We start from the raw sequence: 15544 nt of genomic DNA, 5'->3' as shown, positions 1-15544 counted from the left end.
CCACGATCACTTCTGACCTTTAGTCAAGGTCGTGATGGTTTACTTACAGCTGTCGGCTTCAAGTTTTTCAGGTCAGACACTCAGCATTGCCTCCTCCAACTCTTTGTCATCATCCATTCCTGTGATTCAGGCAAGAATTAAATAAATAATTTACTTCATTTCACATCAAAATGTTATTAAAATATTAGTAAAATTAGCTACCAATGGGTTTGGTGGAGGTCCTTGTGCTAGTTGAGGCAGACTGATGCTTCTTGCGCAAGTACTGCTGCAGCTTATACATCCATCTTCCTTGAATGCAGCTCTTTTCCATGAATAAAGGCCGCGTAGCCATCACCTCTGCCATCCCAAATCTCCTTCCGTGTGCTCTTAGATGGTAAACCAAAGCCAACAAGCTGATCATCTTCACAGGACACTTCTGCTGCAGCACTCACTCTGCTGGCCTCATAATCCTGAAGAGACTTTATCTCCGGAAAACCCAGGGCATACTGTACCAATGACTGCAGGCTATCCTCACTATGCCTTTCAGCCATGGCGATCCCTGCAGCCTCTTCCTTCTGGACATTTTTCATCACATACATGGTGTACCCAACATCAATTTCCAGAAGCCACCGGAAAGATTTTCCTTTATATTTTACAAACTGCAGGATGTACTCTCCTTACACCTCGCGCCAGTCGGAGGCATCCCCTCCTCTGTGACGGACCACAGTCAGAGCATTCTGATGTACCAGGTCCTCCCTCATTGCTACAGACTTGTTCTGAACTTTGGTGTCCTTTTTTATCCGCCGACCTTCATCTGACGGGTCTTGGAGGAGGTATCCGAGTGGCCCCTTGCGGAACACCGCACAGGTTTCACCTGGGTACAATACAACTTTCTTGTGTATCTTGACATAGAAAAAAACAGTAAGGAATGAACATCATTTGATTTTTAAAAGATCACTGTGACACAAATACAGCCATTTCAGGTCATAATCACACGACCTTTGAGCCCACAAAAAAAGGACAAATTTATCAAAAGAAATATATTAAAAATAATGCTGCACATTGTGCTAGGGTTTAGACAGCAAGCTCCAGCAGAAAGGTGCAGAGACACAACAAGTGTTTTAAAGAGCACTGACAGGAGAATACATTTATTAAACTGTGGCCAGGGTTCAGCTGACTTAGTCAAAGCTTACTCTAGCTTACAATAGTTGGGATAAAACATTTATTTTATCCAGGCATTGCAAACTATTCTGTCTGTAATTAAAAATCATTCATGCTTGAGTCATTATTTGTTTATTCACAATTATTTATGTCACTTGCAGTAGTCAAGCTTAACCTAAAACTGCTAGCTATAGTGTCATAGCACCTAAGTATTGCTGGCAGATTTTCAGCATATGCCTATCATGTTTATTCATTAGCGAGCATCGCTCACCTTAGTCAGATATCGCCCACGGATTCCTTGCCATTACAACACAATCACTGTACACATCAATTCAAAATAGCAGCAGGTTCATTCATAATTTAGCGTGTCATCTCACTACGAGCCATTAATACGCTCTTTAATTACACTACACTAGTAACCTTTGTGTCCCAGCGGCCTCTTAGTGTTGGCAAAATATGGACAGAACTTTGTCAGAAACCCGCCGAGCTTATTTAACAGTACAATCTCTTAATAACACACATGAAAAAATAAAACATCATGTTCATTCATATTTAGCACGTCATTTCACCACAGCTAATAAACTGTGATCATGGTAGCCAAGCCACGGAAGGACTGCACCAGTACATGAATTGACAACGAACACTTGTGATCCTGGAGCCGCATATTCATTGTGTAGATTTACTCTTATTTCCAACAAGCTTTCTTACCTTTAATAAATGAACACGGGGTCCTGATTGCTGTAGCGAGCAGTGGGTTAACTGTCCTGTCTCGGCAAAAGTTTCAAAGTGGCAATTTTTACAAGTACCGCATGGCAAACGCACAACAGCGCCACAAGGGTGATAGTGGCGAAAAATATATTCCATCCGTAGTGGTTTAGCACTACCACAGAGAAGCACTTCCCCGGGCTTGTTGTCTTGTCTTGTCTTGTTGTTCTAAAAAGGAAGAAGAAAAAAAAACAAAAAAAATGCAGCTGGGTAGGAGCTTGTGTTGGCGGGGTGTGCGGCACCAAGCACAAGGTCTAGCAACCACCGTCTGGCACTACAATCCCACACTTGTAGCGCCAGAGGGCGGAGTCGAACTCACGCTTTAACGCTGCGAGTCCAACGCGCTACCCCCTAGGCTACCCAGCCACTCCAGAATGAATAATGGTGAAGGCGGTATTTGAATTTAACCTGGAGGTTCCATTGGCGGGAGGGGAGGGGCTATGAGCTGAGTGGGTGTGTAGGTTTGGCAGAGCCAACTTGTGTGAGCTGCTGTTGCTTTTTTCCGTACAAGAGCCTTGAAGCTTTGTATCGCTGATGGTGCTAGGTAAGAATGCTGTTTCTATGTATGTTGTTTTTGAGAAGCTGAAGTTGGTTTCCGATTGCAGCTTCCGATTGGGGAGATGGCTAAAGGGCCATTCCACTGAATTTTTGGCTACTTCAGCATCTTTAATCTGCTCTAGTTAAAAATCTACAACACGTACACACTTGAAACCTGGACTGGATTACTCTGCACTAATAGCAGAGTATTGAAAAGCATGCGTGTGATTTGTGAAACCTTGATGTGATTTGTGAAACTTTAATAAAGGCACATTTCAGCACTTTTTATGCATCTGGACCACAGGACAACTGAAGTCCTCCTTCTCTGAAATTTGTATTCTTTTGCTGTTATTTCCAGTGATGTCAGTAACGCGCTACTTAGTAACGCGTTACTCTAATCTGACTAGTTTTTCTCGGTAAGGAGTAATCTAAGGCGTTACTATTTGCAGTCCAGTAATCAGATTAAAGTTACTTATCCAAGTGACTGTGCGTTACTTTTTTGCATTTTCCTCAGTACAAAGATATATTTTTGCTTTCTTCTTGCATCTCCGGTAATGACGTCTGGCAGATGCGACAGTTAAATCCCGTTTTCAGCATGAGGACAATAACAGCACAGCGACACAAAGGTAAACAATGGAGGGAGGAGAGAGATGCGCGTTTTCCAGCTGAAATCCAGACACTATAGTGAGTCAGTGTCAGCTAAAGATGACAACATCAAGGTTAGCTGTGCACTTTGTGCTGGCGACAAAGTGCTATCTAGCTTCAAAAACACTACGTCAGACATGAAGTAACATCTGGAGTCACAGCGCAGTCAAACTTACAGAGCGAGTGGCAACAGTGGCGAAGCAGAGCTGCGGCTAATGCAGGAGCCCCCCAGCACCCAAGTGGGGGAGAGCTGAAGAAGTTGAAAAGCCCTCTACTATAGTATGTAGTAGAGGCTGGTACTGTGCCAAAAAGTGATTGTCTGCCAAACAGCAATTTTCGGTATTTGCCAAAAAAAATAAATAAATAAAAATCATTGTCTGTATTTAAACGTCTGTAAATGACTTGTTGACCTATAATCTGTGAAGTATATATCAAACTTATCTCTCATGAATGATATCAGGTGATTCATGACCACTCAAACTGAGTGGTAGATGCTCCACTCAGTTTTTGGCAAAGGGATTTCTATATATTTGTTTTTTTGTTTTTCCAAGGTAAAAAGTGTCTGACATTAAAAATATCTTTTTAAAGAGAAATGTGGCTCAGAGGCTGCAGAAATCACAACAAATATAACATCACAGTTATATAAAGATATTTGAAGTGGCCAAGCCACTCATAAATCGTGTTGACTGCACTCAGTTTAGCAATATAAGCAAAGACATTACACATAAAAGCACATAGAAACATCTGAATCACTTTATGACAGACGATCACTTTTGGCACGCTGTTGAAAGTAACTAATAAAGTAACTAGTAATCTAACTTAGTTACTTCTAAAATGAAGTAATCAGTAAAGTAACTAAGTTACTTTTTAAAGGAGTAATCAGTAATCAGTAGTCGGACTACTTTTTCAAGGTAACTATACCATCACTGGTTATTTCCACTTTTAACTTTGATTTTTCTCTCATTTTTTTCATCTTCAGTGTAGCAAGATTTGGTCTTGTGTTGTTTTTATCTCTGATAGCAACTGGGATAATGCTTCCAACAAGTTCATGATGTCTTTCTTGTGGTATGAACGTTTTGCTGTTCTTTAACACAGAAAGTACTCCTACATAAGTGCTTGTTTTGGAGTGTGGTGTATGTGCTTAAACCCCCAGTTGGTCATGGTAGATGGCTGTTCACACTGACGATGGGAAGGCCCCATCCTGACTTTGGAGCTGTTTTCCTAACCTCTAAAAATCTGTGGTGTTAATGTGTACATTTATGGCTTTGCCTTGCTTTTGTGTGCTTTCCAGGAGGTAGTAATGTTGGAGACACGTTGCCACAGGGTCAGTTGTCTAACATCCCATGGAGACGGACTGGAGTTAAATATGGCAATAATGAGGCGTATTTTGATGGGACAGAAGAAATAGATGCTATTGTGGACAAATGCGGTACAAAGATGCCCTTATTTGAGCAGCACTTATTTGATCAGTGGTTTGGTTGCAGTTAGAAGCTTTTTATAGTCGGGATTTGTCATCCTTGTTTTCCAGGTACGACCGCGATGGCAGAGATCCAGGGTGCAATTGAAGCCTGTGTGAAGCTCAGTGGGATGCCTGACCTGACCTTGTCCTTTATGGTTGGATCATTTGTGCATAGATTTTAGTGGTCTGCTTTGTGTAGCTGTAAAGGTAATTCACGCTTGATGTTTTTGATGGCAGAATCCTGGTCTTCTCGATGACGCGAGTTTCCACCCGTGCGTTCGGTTTAGGCGCCGGGAGTCGGAGCGCGTCCTGTCATTGATCCCAGCGGATGGAAAGTTCACGCTCATGACCTACCGCGTCAGCTCTCAAAAGTAAGTGCAGCCATCATTTGCTGACTTGTTGCAAAAATGAATTCAGCTTCAATAGATTGAAATAGCAGTATTCACAACACTAATCCTTGCCTTCTGTTAGTCAGCACCTTCAAGTTTTTTGTAGCTATTTCAACAACACAGCTGATGGTGTGTCTTGGTGTGCTCACATATACCACAAGACACATCCAACAACACAGCACAATGCCATACAAAATAGTAAAAGTACACGATGAAGCCTATAAAAGTAGTGCAATGTCTCAGAGTACAGGGGCTGTGTGTCTTTAAAGTGCCTTTGCACAAGAGAACAGTCCATAGTGCAGGTTTGGGTTCATATTTGTTCATATAGTTTCAGTGCAAAATACATTCACATTTTCTGATCAAAACCTGATGTAGGTAAACTGAATGTACAAAGTGTCCCTGAAGCATGATGTTCTTCTGCTAGTCATACTCCATCTTTTGCCTGATGGGAGAAAATTGAAGAGGTGATGTGCAGGGTGGGAGGAGTCAGCGATGATGCTGATGACGCTCCTGGTAGTTCTACTTTTTCAAGCTGCGTTTGTCCCCATTAGTTGCGTTACCGCGCCAAGTCAGGATGCAGAAAGTAAGCAATAGTGGCGACAGGACGCACCCTTGTGGATCGCCGGTGTCAAGATCCCTGGGTGACGTGACATGATTGTGAATTTTAACAGCTTGTTTCTTACAGGACAGAAAGATCCACTGAGAAAGTAATCCATTAACACACATAGTAAGAAGAGTGCTGTACAGCCTGACAGGAATAATTATATTAAACGCTGAACTAAAATCAAGGGACAGAACACGACAGAAGTGCGCTTAACTTGACAGTGTTGAAGAACTGCATTGGCCGAGCCTCTGTTAGCCCTGTGGGTGAACTGATGAGGGTCTACAGTGATGTGGGACAGATTCTTACAAATTCAAACACCTTCATAATAACTGAAGTGAGAGCAGCAAGTCTGTAATTATTAAGACAGGTGATGTTATTCTTCTTAGGCACTGTGCGTGAGCTGCTACTCCCCCGCATATGTCAGCATAGCTCCTGTGGCCTAGCAAGCATGACAGCACCCGGTACAGAGTGGTGAAGATGGAGGCCGAAGTTTTGCTCCCTTTTTTTGTTTGTGTTTATTGAATCGTTGAGGAAGTCGAGCAATTGTACCGTGGTCGCAGGCGTGCGTTCTATCTCAGGCTGAGAGCTAATCATGTTCAGGTAAGGTAAGCTTGATTTGTCTGTAAGCTTTTACCCATGAAATGATGAGCTATTTACTTAAGGCTTAGTGAATGATCTGCAATGAAATGTACAGATTTATTTTCTGTTTCTAAAATAAGAAAAATAAAAATGTAAGATAAAGTATAACATTTCCAAATAATGACTGAATCTTGTAGCTGGTCTGTTTTGAAGATAAACGTATTTGACACTTGAGTGTTTTCAGTGCATTAGTATTAGTTGCTTTGATGACTTAAAATAAGCCAAATCCTACCTTATAACTAAAGATGTGTTGTGTTGTTCTTGCTCGTTTTCTTAACTAGAGCAGACCCTTGTAGTGCAGGATGAACGTGAGTGTCCCAGTCGTGGAGCGCTTGTTTAACCAGAAAGACACCAGAGCCGATTTTGGGCCGAGTAGGGAGTCTGTGGCAATGCTGCTGAATATATTGAAGCAAGATGGGCGACATGGATGGGGTGCCACAATTGAGATCTTGGTTTTGTTTTTTTGGTTGGCAAGTGGCACATCCTACAGAGTGGTCTGAAGAGTGTTTGGGATGCCTCGTTCAACTGTCCGCTACATTGTCCATAGAATCACAGAGGAGGTGGTAGCCATTGGCCACCAGGTCATCTAGCTGCCAAAGAGCCTTGAGGACCTGCATGTAGTGTCCCATGGGTTTGCGGGGCTGGCACGCCACAGAGGCTTTCTGAAGATGGTGCGTGCAATCGACGGCTGCCACATCGGCATCAAGTGTCCAAGTGGCCCTGATGGTCAGTGCTACAGGAACGGGAAACTCTTCCCATCCATCGTCCTGCAAGCAGTTTGTGAGCACCAGGGCCGCTTCATTGACACACATGTGGGCTGGCCTGGGTCAGTGCATGACTCCAGGGTGCTCCGCCACAGCCCACTGTACAGGCAGTCAGTCTACCCTCGTCCAGGGCATTTTTTGCTTGCAGATGGAGGATAGCCATGTCTCCAACATCCACTCACCCTCATCACTCCCTACAAGAGAACAGTACATGGTGTGGCAGCCCAGCGCTTCAACAGCCACATACCAGGGCACGCTGTATTATAGAAGGTGCTTCTGGAATGATGAAGAACAGGTTCCGGGCCATCTTTCTGCAAGCCCTGGAGGTGCACGACACCTTTGTAGCTCATGTAAGTAATGGCCCAACAGCGCATTATAATATATATGTTTTAAAAAATTTGTTAAAAAAAAAAGAAACAGGCACATTCTCTTTTTTTTTTTTTCAGGTCGTAACAGCATGTGCCATCCTCCACAATATCTGCCTCAGTGCTGCTGATGTCATGGCACTGGAGGATGAAGCAGAGGAAGCTGTGGAAGAGGATGAGGGGGAGACCGGGTTAGAGGCAGTCAGCGGTGCTCTCTGGCGGGAGCAAATTTCTACCAAGGTGTCTGCCCTTGTCGAGGTAGCACCAGGCCATGACTACTGTATACAGGAAGTAAACAAAGAAATCTAGGATTGCTGTTGAAACTATTTTGTTATATTAGATTCTCTGACATATTACTAGCATTATACATTAGTATTTTGTATGCATCATCTTGTGCTTTTGCATTTTCCAGATTATATCTTAGTGAGGTGGCATCCGTAATTTGAGCCAGCCCTGTAAAGTCAGTTCATGGACGATGGACTGGACAGTGGAAAGAAGCATCACAAACCTCTGCAGACCACCCTGTGTGATGTTCCACTGACCATTGAGAAAAAGACAAGCCACAGGTCTCGGTTGTTACACCCCATCTCTTATCTTGCCTCAGCTGATTTAGCCCCACTGCCAGAGACTTCCTGTTGAGACAAGCATCAGGTCTGTTGTGCTTTTAAATATAAAGAACTCCAGGAACAGGTCACTCAGGCTAATCCTGCAGTCTCCACCATAAATAACTGTACATGGTTTTTATTTTGTCCTTCATGATGTATTATAATCTTGCTTTGCTAAAATGTTCTTGTTTTAATATATTTGTATTTTATTCGTGTTCATTAATCAGCCATTTAAAATGTTCAAAATGTTTCTGTTTACAGATATAAAAAAAAATGTAAGACTGTAAATAAGAGACTGAAAAATACCATTTGTTTAATTCTTTAGTAAAACATGAATAAAACTCATAACACTAACATAATAATTAAAGCAACGAGGACACGCACAATCCAATAATCTGAAAATTGGGTGCTGGGCCAAAAGTAAGCAAGAAAGAAAAGAAAGTGTGCACACCAGAAAAGCTCGTGGATGATAAATTCAGACTTTTGTGGTGTGCGGACTTCCTTGTCTTTTGTGCTTTGCACCACTGCATCTGACGCCTTGCATTGCTCTTGGCTTGAATGCAGCTTATCAGCCATGGAAACCCATTCCATGAAGCTCTCTATGCACTGTTGATCTAACCTGAAGGCCACATGAAGTTTGGAGGTGTGTAGCAATTGGCTCTGCAGAAATTTGGCGACCTCTGTGCACTATGCACCTCAGCATCCGCTGACCCCCACTGTCATTTTACATGACCTACTACTTTGTGGCTGAGTTGTTGTCATTCCCAATCACTTCCACGTTGTTATAATCGCACCAAGAGTTGACTGTGGAATATTTAGTAGCGAGTAAATTTCACGTCTGGACTTGTTGGACAGGTGACATCCTTCACTGAGCTCCTGAGAGCGAGCCATCAAAATGTTTTGTTGAAGCAGTCTTCATGCCTAGGTGCTTTGAGTTTATATAGTTGTGGCCATGGAAATGATTGGGAAACTTGAATTCAATGATTTGTATGAGTGACTGAATACTTCTGGCAATATGGTGTATGTCGTGAACACAAGTCTGATTTTGTGTCATTTTATGAACACCGAACAAGGAAAAGTACACAAAGATTTGTTTTTCTTTAACAGGTAACACCATTACAGAGATTGGTGCAGCTTACATCCATGGCCCATCTAAGGAGAACCCAGTGTTTAGTCTGGCTCGTGACTATGGCCTCCTGCCTCCAGAAGCCCTCACCCCAGAGAACCAGGCTTTAGACGTTGATGAAGATCCTCCGTGGGTTCCCAACTGGTTCAGCAGTTCAGGTGAGAAAGAAATACAGCAGGTGTACTTTAACAGTACACAGTCTGTCAGCTGCATAAGAGAATAAAAATGTGATTGTTATTAGAATTTTCAGTTCTGTCCTAAAGGTAAGCAGCTGAGTGCCGAAAGCATGGAACCAGCTATGGATATGTTTCAGGAGATTTTGAATGGTACTTGGCAGTTTCGTAATCGCAAAGATACATCCTGGACCAGTGTAGGACATTTCATCTGAACAAAGGTACATTATTCTGATTGTATGTCCATGTTGATGCTATAAAGCCTGAATTTAAAAAAAAAAACAGAAGAAAAAATAAGCTATGTTGCATGTCTGTGTGTTGAAATTTGTCATTCTTTTGCAGGCAGAGAGGCAAACAGCAGGAAGGTGGACAAATAAAACTGAAACTACCAGGAAGCTGTTACTTTCTGCCTTAAGTACCATGCTGAAAGTGGAGTGCTGTGGAAGTGCAACTCATAGCATGGATGACCTGGACCTGGCAGGGTTTTCCATGTACAAGGGCCTACGTGGAGTGGACTGCACATTCCCGAGGTTTGTGCATCATCATATAAATAAAGGGTTTTAAGATAAATGCCACATGGACTATAGCATTGTGTGCACTCTACCCTATTGCTCATTCATTTACTGCGACGCTCCTCTGTAGCACTTTAAGTTTATGCCCTCACCACCAGCTGCTATTAAAGAGTAAAGTTGTAATGAGTTATCAAAGTGGCAATAATTTAAATCCTTAGCTAGTTCCTTAAGTGTTTCTTTTCTTTATTTTTTAGTTGCACTATTTCTGAGAACCTGCTGTTTTTATTATATTAAACATGAAGCTCTTTTGTGTGATAAGCATTAGACATCAGCTATTTGAGTTCTTTTTTTTTGTCTGTTTTTTACAAAGCTCTGTAAATAAGTACTATAGAAATATAAAATGCCCTCAACTACTTCTTTTTTCTCCCAGTTAACCTTTTTATTTCTTGATTGATTGAATATTATGTAGGATTCTATTTAAAGTACACACACAGAAACCATGGACGTGGGCTGAGCTGATATATAACAAAGTAAGGATAAGGTAAACTGACCTTTCTGCACTCTGCTATGTTAAAAATCAAGGGTTTTGGTTTGTAATCCAGTTAATTTGGAGAATCATTAACTGCTGACTAAGTCTTGAATGACTGTGAAACAGCCGTGAAAACACCATGAAACTGCATCAGTGCACCGTGAGGCAGTCAGCTTGTGGCACCGCCACCCATGATTGCGGTTGTATGTACTGAACTAGACTGAGAGATACATATTTATACTGTTCCAATAGTCATTTAGTCAAAGTCCAAATTAAATATTGTAATCATTTAAAATATTTCACTTTGTGTATTGAATATAGAAGAAATAATATAAATTTATATGCAAAAGTTCACTCTTTTGAATAAATTACAATAATGTAAAGAAAATTCACAATACTCTATTTTTGAGTGCACTAATGTAATGAACCTCAATAGTTTACTAAATAGTTTAATAAATAGATTGCACATGGCTGCACTGTGTAATCACTTCTATACAACTTTAAAGAGCTATGATTATCACATCTAGTCTACTATATCTAAGTAGTACTTGTAGTTAGCAGTATCTAGTTCATTATATGACTATGCATATTATGCATCCAGGTAATTTTACTTACATTGTCTTGCAGGGGGTTTGAGGGCCTAATGGACAAGTTGATGTGAGAGCTCCCCTCTGATTTGGTGACCTACAATTGCCCTGTGCGCTGTGTCCACTGGAACAACACAGAGCACGGCTCAAGTGCTGTGACGGTCGAGTGTGAGAATGGGGAGAAGATTCCTGCTGATCATGTTATTCTCACAGTGCCTTTAGGTAAACTTCTGTTCATATATTATATAATGTTTTTCATCTCTGTGCGTGAAATAGAGTATTTGTAAATTACGACTTCTGTCAGAGTTTAGTCTTTGGGGTTTTTTTTCTGTAGCCTTAATTTAACAACGAAGTGTCGTCTGCTGCAATTTTACATTTTCTTTTTGTCAGGATATCTGAAGAAGCAGCACTCAACTCTGTTCAGCCCTCCTCTCCCAGCCCACAAGCTGAAGTCCATTGAGACAGTAGGATTTGGAACGTGCGACAAAATATTTGTAGAGTTTGAATCGCCGTGGTGGGATGGTGACTGTGAGGTGATCTACCTTGCGTGGGAGGATGAGGTTTGTAATGCAGTCTCTGGAATAGTTTTCTAAGCATATACAAAATGTGTGTTTTTTACAGCATCACAAGAATATTTGACACAATTTTAAAGACATAAAATTGTTTCTTTGTTTTTGTTTTTTCTGCTTTGTTTTTTTCAATTTATATGATGCCAAATAATACCATAAATTATCTGACTGTGGAGCCAGGGATTGGTGACTATATAAACCCTTTGTGTCTTCAGGAGAGTTTGTCAGACCATGTGTCAGATGTGAGCAAATCCTGGATAAGGAAGTTGGTGTCATTCACTGTGCTTAAACCTAATGAATCGTAAGTGACATGTTAATCTGAGGCACAATGGCAATTCTTTCCTGTATGTTTCCTTTGGAATTCAAACCAGCAATGTGGCTTCTCTTGTTAACTCTCAGGGGTAGCCACGTTCTCTGCAGCTGGATTTGTGGACATGAGGCAGAGTATATGGAGACACTTCCTGAGGAGGAAGTCAGACATTCGATCACAGAGCTCGTCCGCACATTTACAGGTGAGTCTTATATCTGTGGTCTCAGCCTTGGAGCTCTTTCCTCCTCAGAATGGATGAAAACTGATGGTTTATTACTTTTATAATATTGCATTAAAGATGCAATAAATATGAAAAGATAAAATATCATTTAAATGTTTAATCTAAGAAACTTCTGTATGCAGTATCAGAAAAGTTCAGTTCTTCCTTTAGAAAACTATAAAACATCTGATTGCTACAGGAATAGAACTAATTTAAATAAAGACTGTATGCATATGTAAAACTGGGCACATTTAATACAGTAGCATTAAAAACAATTCAATATTCTGGTTGAAACTGCTAATATAATATTGGCACAAATAGCATTTAGATGTCAAAAACCAATCACGCTCCAACTTATCTGTAACATGTTAGAGTTGACAAAATAGTTCAGTTTAGATTTATGAAACCAGGTTAGACTTGAATCTATAATTAGGAAGTGAAACCTTCTGGTGCAAAGATGTACATGTTAGACTCAGTATTGAATGGGCGCCATTAGAGCAAAAGCTCCCTGGTTGGAGCCCTGGAGAAGACACAAATGACTTGGGCATTGTGTCAAGAAGGGCGTCCGTAATAAAAATCTGCCAAATTAAATATACAGAGCTGCCTGCTGTGGCAACCCCTTTGTTTTAAAAAATGAATAAAGAAGGGAGAGGTTCTTGTGCATAAGAAATTTTCTTCTTAGGTAACTGATCCATAACTACTTTTTGTTGTTGTTGTTGTTGTTGTTGTTGATTGTAGACTCTTTTGGGAGTGGATGTTATGCTGTATTGAGTGAACTGTCTTTCTGCTGCGTAATAAACCAGAATGTTTGAGGGCAGATTCAGATTTAGCCTTTTCACCATTTGTTGTACAAGGTGCTGCCTGATGAAATGAGGCCACAAATAGTTACTGATATACAGGATTCAAGGTCGAAAATGTGTAACTGTCATAAACAGAGAGAGGGTTTGATTACATAATAAAATTCATAGCTGTTTTTATTACCATTGTGTGTGCATTATTTCTCTGTGTAGATTAGATTTCTGTAGATTTTTATGTTTTCTGAAGTGGTTGAGCCTTGGTTGCTTCATAATTGTGTGTGTTTAGGTGACTCTACTATCACACCAAAGAGAATCCTGTGCACCCGCTGGTTTACTGATCCTTGGACATACGGTTCCTACTCTCACTCAGCCATAGGCTGTACAGCCAAGGACCTGAAGAACATGATGGAACCTCTGCCCTCAAAGGGAACTTTGCCACAGGTACTTATACAGTACATGCATTATACAGTAAAAATCTTGAGCCTTATATTTATTTGTACTTGTGCTATTTTGTGCTGCTTTGCTTTCCTTAGTTAGCATACTGTGCAAAAGTCTTGAGCCACCCCTCATTTCTTCATATTTTGCTTCCAAAGAGCCACATACAGCCAGGTATTAGCTCATAACTTGGCATATCTAAAATGTTTGAAGACAGCTGGACAAATGGAGGACAAAAAAGTGACAGACCTAAAAAAACAGGAAAAAATCCAGCAAAGAACCTAATCCAAATATTGACTTTCAAGTTCAAATTATTCACACTCTGTTTTTGCCTTATATACTGTGTTTCCATGATTGTGTGCACATGTTTCAATAAATTACTGCACCTATTTCCCATTTCCCTAGCCAAATAGAACTTGTACTTTTGTTTGCAAAATTTATGCATACAGTACACAAGTGAAGTGAGAACAAAAGACAAGAGAAGTGAATCATATTGCCCAGGGAATTACTGACTGACAAAGAAGTGACAAAATATAACCTTGAAAAATACTTGTCTGTTTTCCGACTTGTGTGTTTCAGCCCTTGCACGTTTTGTTTGCTGGAGAGGCAACTCATCCTTGCTTTTACTCCACTGTCCATGGAGCACTTCTCACTGGGTGGCGAGAAGCTGATCGACTCATCACTCACTACTGGGATTCTGATAGTTCATGAAGTCCCTCTACCTTACCTTACCTTATCTTATCTTTTTGTCTGGCACTAAAAATCACAATGTTGAATATGGGAACAAAGAGGGTTTGTGGCTGTAATGGAAAATTTGTTTCTGAACTCGAATAACCTCTGTGTACTTATTCTCTGTAATTGTAATTTTCTAGCACAAAGACCGAGTGTGTGAAGATGGGAAATGGTGTGGGGTTTCTTTTGTTTTTTTTTTAAAGAAGTATATGCATGGAACTGAACTCCAACAAGTCCATCTAATAATTATCAAGGAGTAATAACACTGAACAATTTTAGAACAGTATGAACAAATAAGACATAATTACACACAAGCAGCTATGGCAATACAAATATAAAAACCAAACCAGGTAGATCACAGGTAACTTAATAGCTACAGGTAAGCAGTAGTCGCGCAGGTGCTTGGATCAAATTTGCTAAGCAAAGCAGGCACAGCAGAGGACCCAGCAGGAATTGAATGCAGAGTGAGACAGTGTGGGTTAATGAGACAATATTGAGCGTGAATCGAGTGACTGGGACTAGCTAGAAAGGCTGGGTTTGGTGTTTCCAGGACCGAAGAGATAAGAAATGCAGCCATGGATGAAGTAAGCTGGACTTAAAAAATACACACCAAATGTGCAAATCTTTACTGTCCATAGTGGAAGTTAGTGGAAAGATCCATATAGGTATAAATGCACTGTCTGGGCATTGCCTCAGTTTGAGGATGCATAATAAGCACAAAGTCTAGTTCAAATGAACTATGTTAAACACCATAGTGAGGACACCGTCTATGTAGATGCCTGTGTGTTTTGGCCTTCTCATAGAGTGAGTAAAAGGACCACAAATATGCTGTATGATTCAGATGCAGAGGAGCTTATTTCCAAATAAAGATAGGACACCAAATCCCTGAACCATTTCATTAAACTCAAAAATGATTTGCATTGTCTAACAGGAACCCTTCTAAGTATTTACAAACATGTCTGTTTTAGAGTGATTTTGTTGTTTCAGATCAAGCAAAGATGATTGATTAGATTTCCTATAATTAAACTAGGTCAATGAAAGTAGAAGTACTTCCTGATTTGTCACAAATGGACCAAAGGGCTCTATCTAGCTCTTAGTGTATCTATGCTTGTGATTTTTAATGAATAAATAAAATCAAATGTTAGCAAACTGCAATGTTGTTACTGTGTTTATTTATGCAAGTAAATTAATACAATACCAGCTAATTACCTTAATGTGGGTCCTGTTCAAACAGACTATCTCTACACACAATCTATGTGCTCTAATCCTCTAGTTTAATGCTGAGACATTCACTGACTGTCCCCAAAAAACTGTGATAAGACTCTGTACCTCATCAAGTAATAATAAGTTATAAGATATAAATACAAATTTTAATTAGCTATACCTACAGTAAAGATACAGTTTTAAATATTGACTGAAAAGGGGAGTCTGTGTGTTTTGTAAATGCAAATAATTTTCCTCAAAGTGAGGAAATAAATTCAATACTCAATGAAATGTACTGCATTTCATTCAAGAGAGCCAATAAAGACAGGGAGAAATTAGCTTAAGCTACCAATAGAGTCATTTTAATATCTGGCGATCGTTTGGTCAGTTTTGCTCCTTTGAGGGCTTGCCACAGCAGATCATCTGCTGTCATCTCACC

The 15544-nt window shown here is 40.4% G+C and overlaps 1 pseudogene; it reads left to right on the top strand.

Moving 5' to 3' along the window:
* The first annotated feature begins 7226 nt into the window (after positions 1 to 7226).
* Positions 7227 to 14801, top strand: LOC115781349 (peroxisomal N(1)-acetyl-spermine/spermidine oxidase-like; annotated as a pseudogene).
* Positions 14802 to 15544: the final 743 nt, after the last annotated feature.

The sequence above is a fragment of the Archocentrus centrarchus genome, chromosome 6 (assembly GCF_007364275.1).
Source record: "Archocentrus centrarchus isolate MPI-CPG fArcCen1 chromosome 6, fArcCen1, whole genome shotgun sequence".
Classification (NCBI taxonomy): domain Eukaryota; kingdom Metazoa; phylum Chordata; class Actinopteri; order Cichliformes; family Cichlidae; genus Archocentrus; species Archocentrus centrarchus.
The sequence above is the reverse complement of the archived record's forward strand: the minus strand, read 5'-3'. Positions and strand labels throughout refer to the sequence as shown.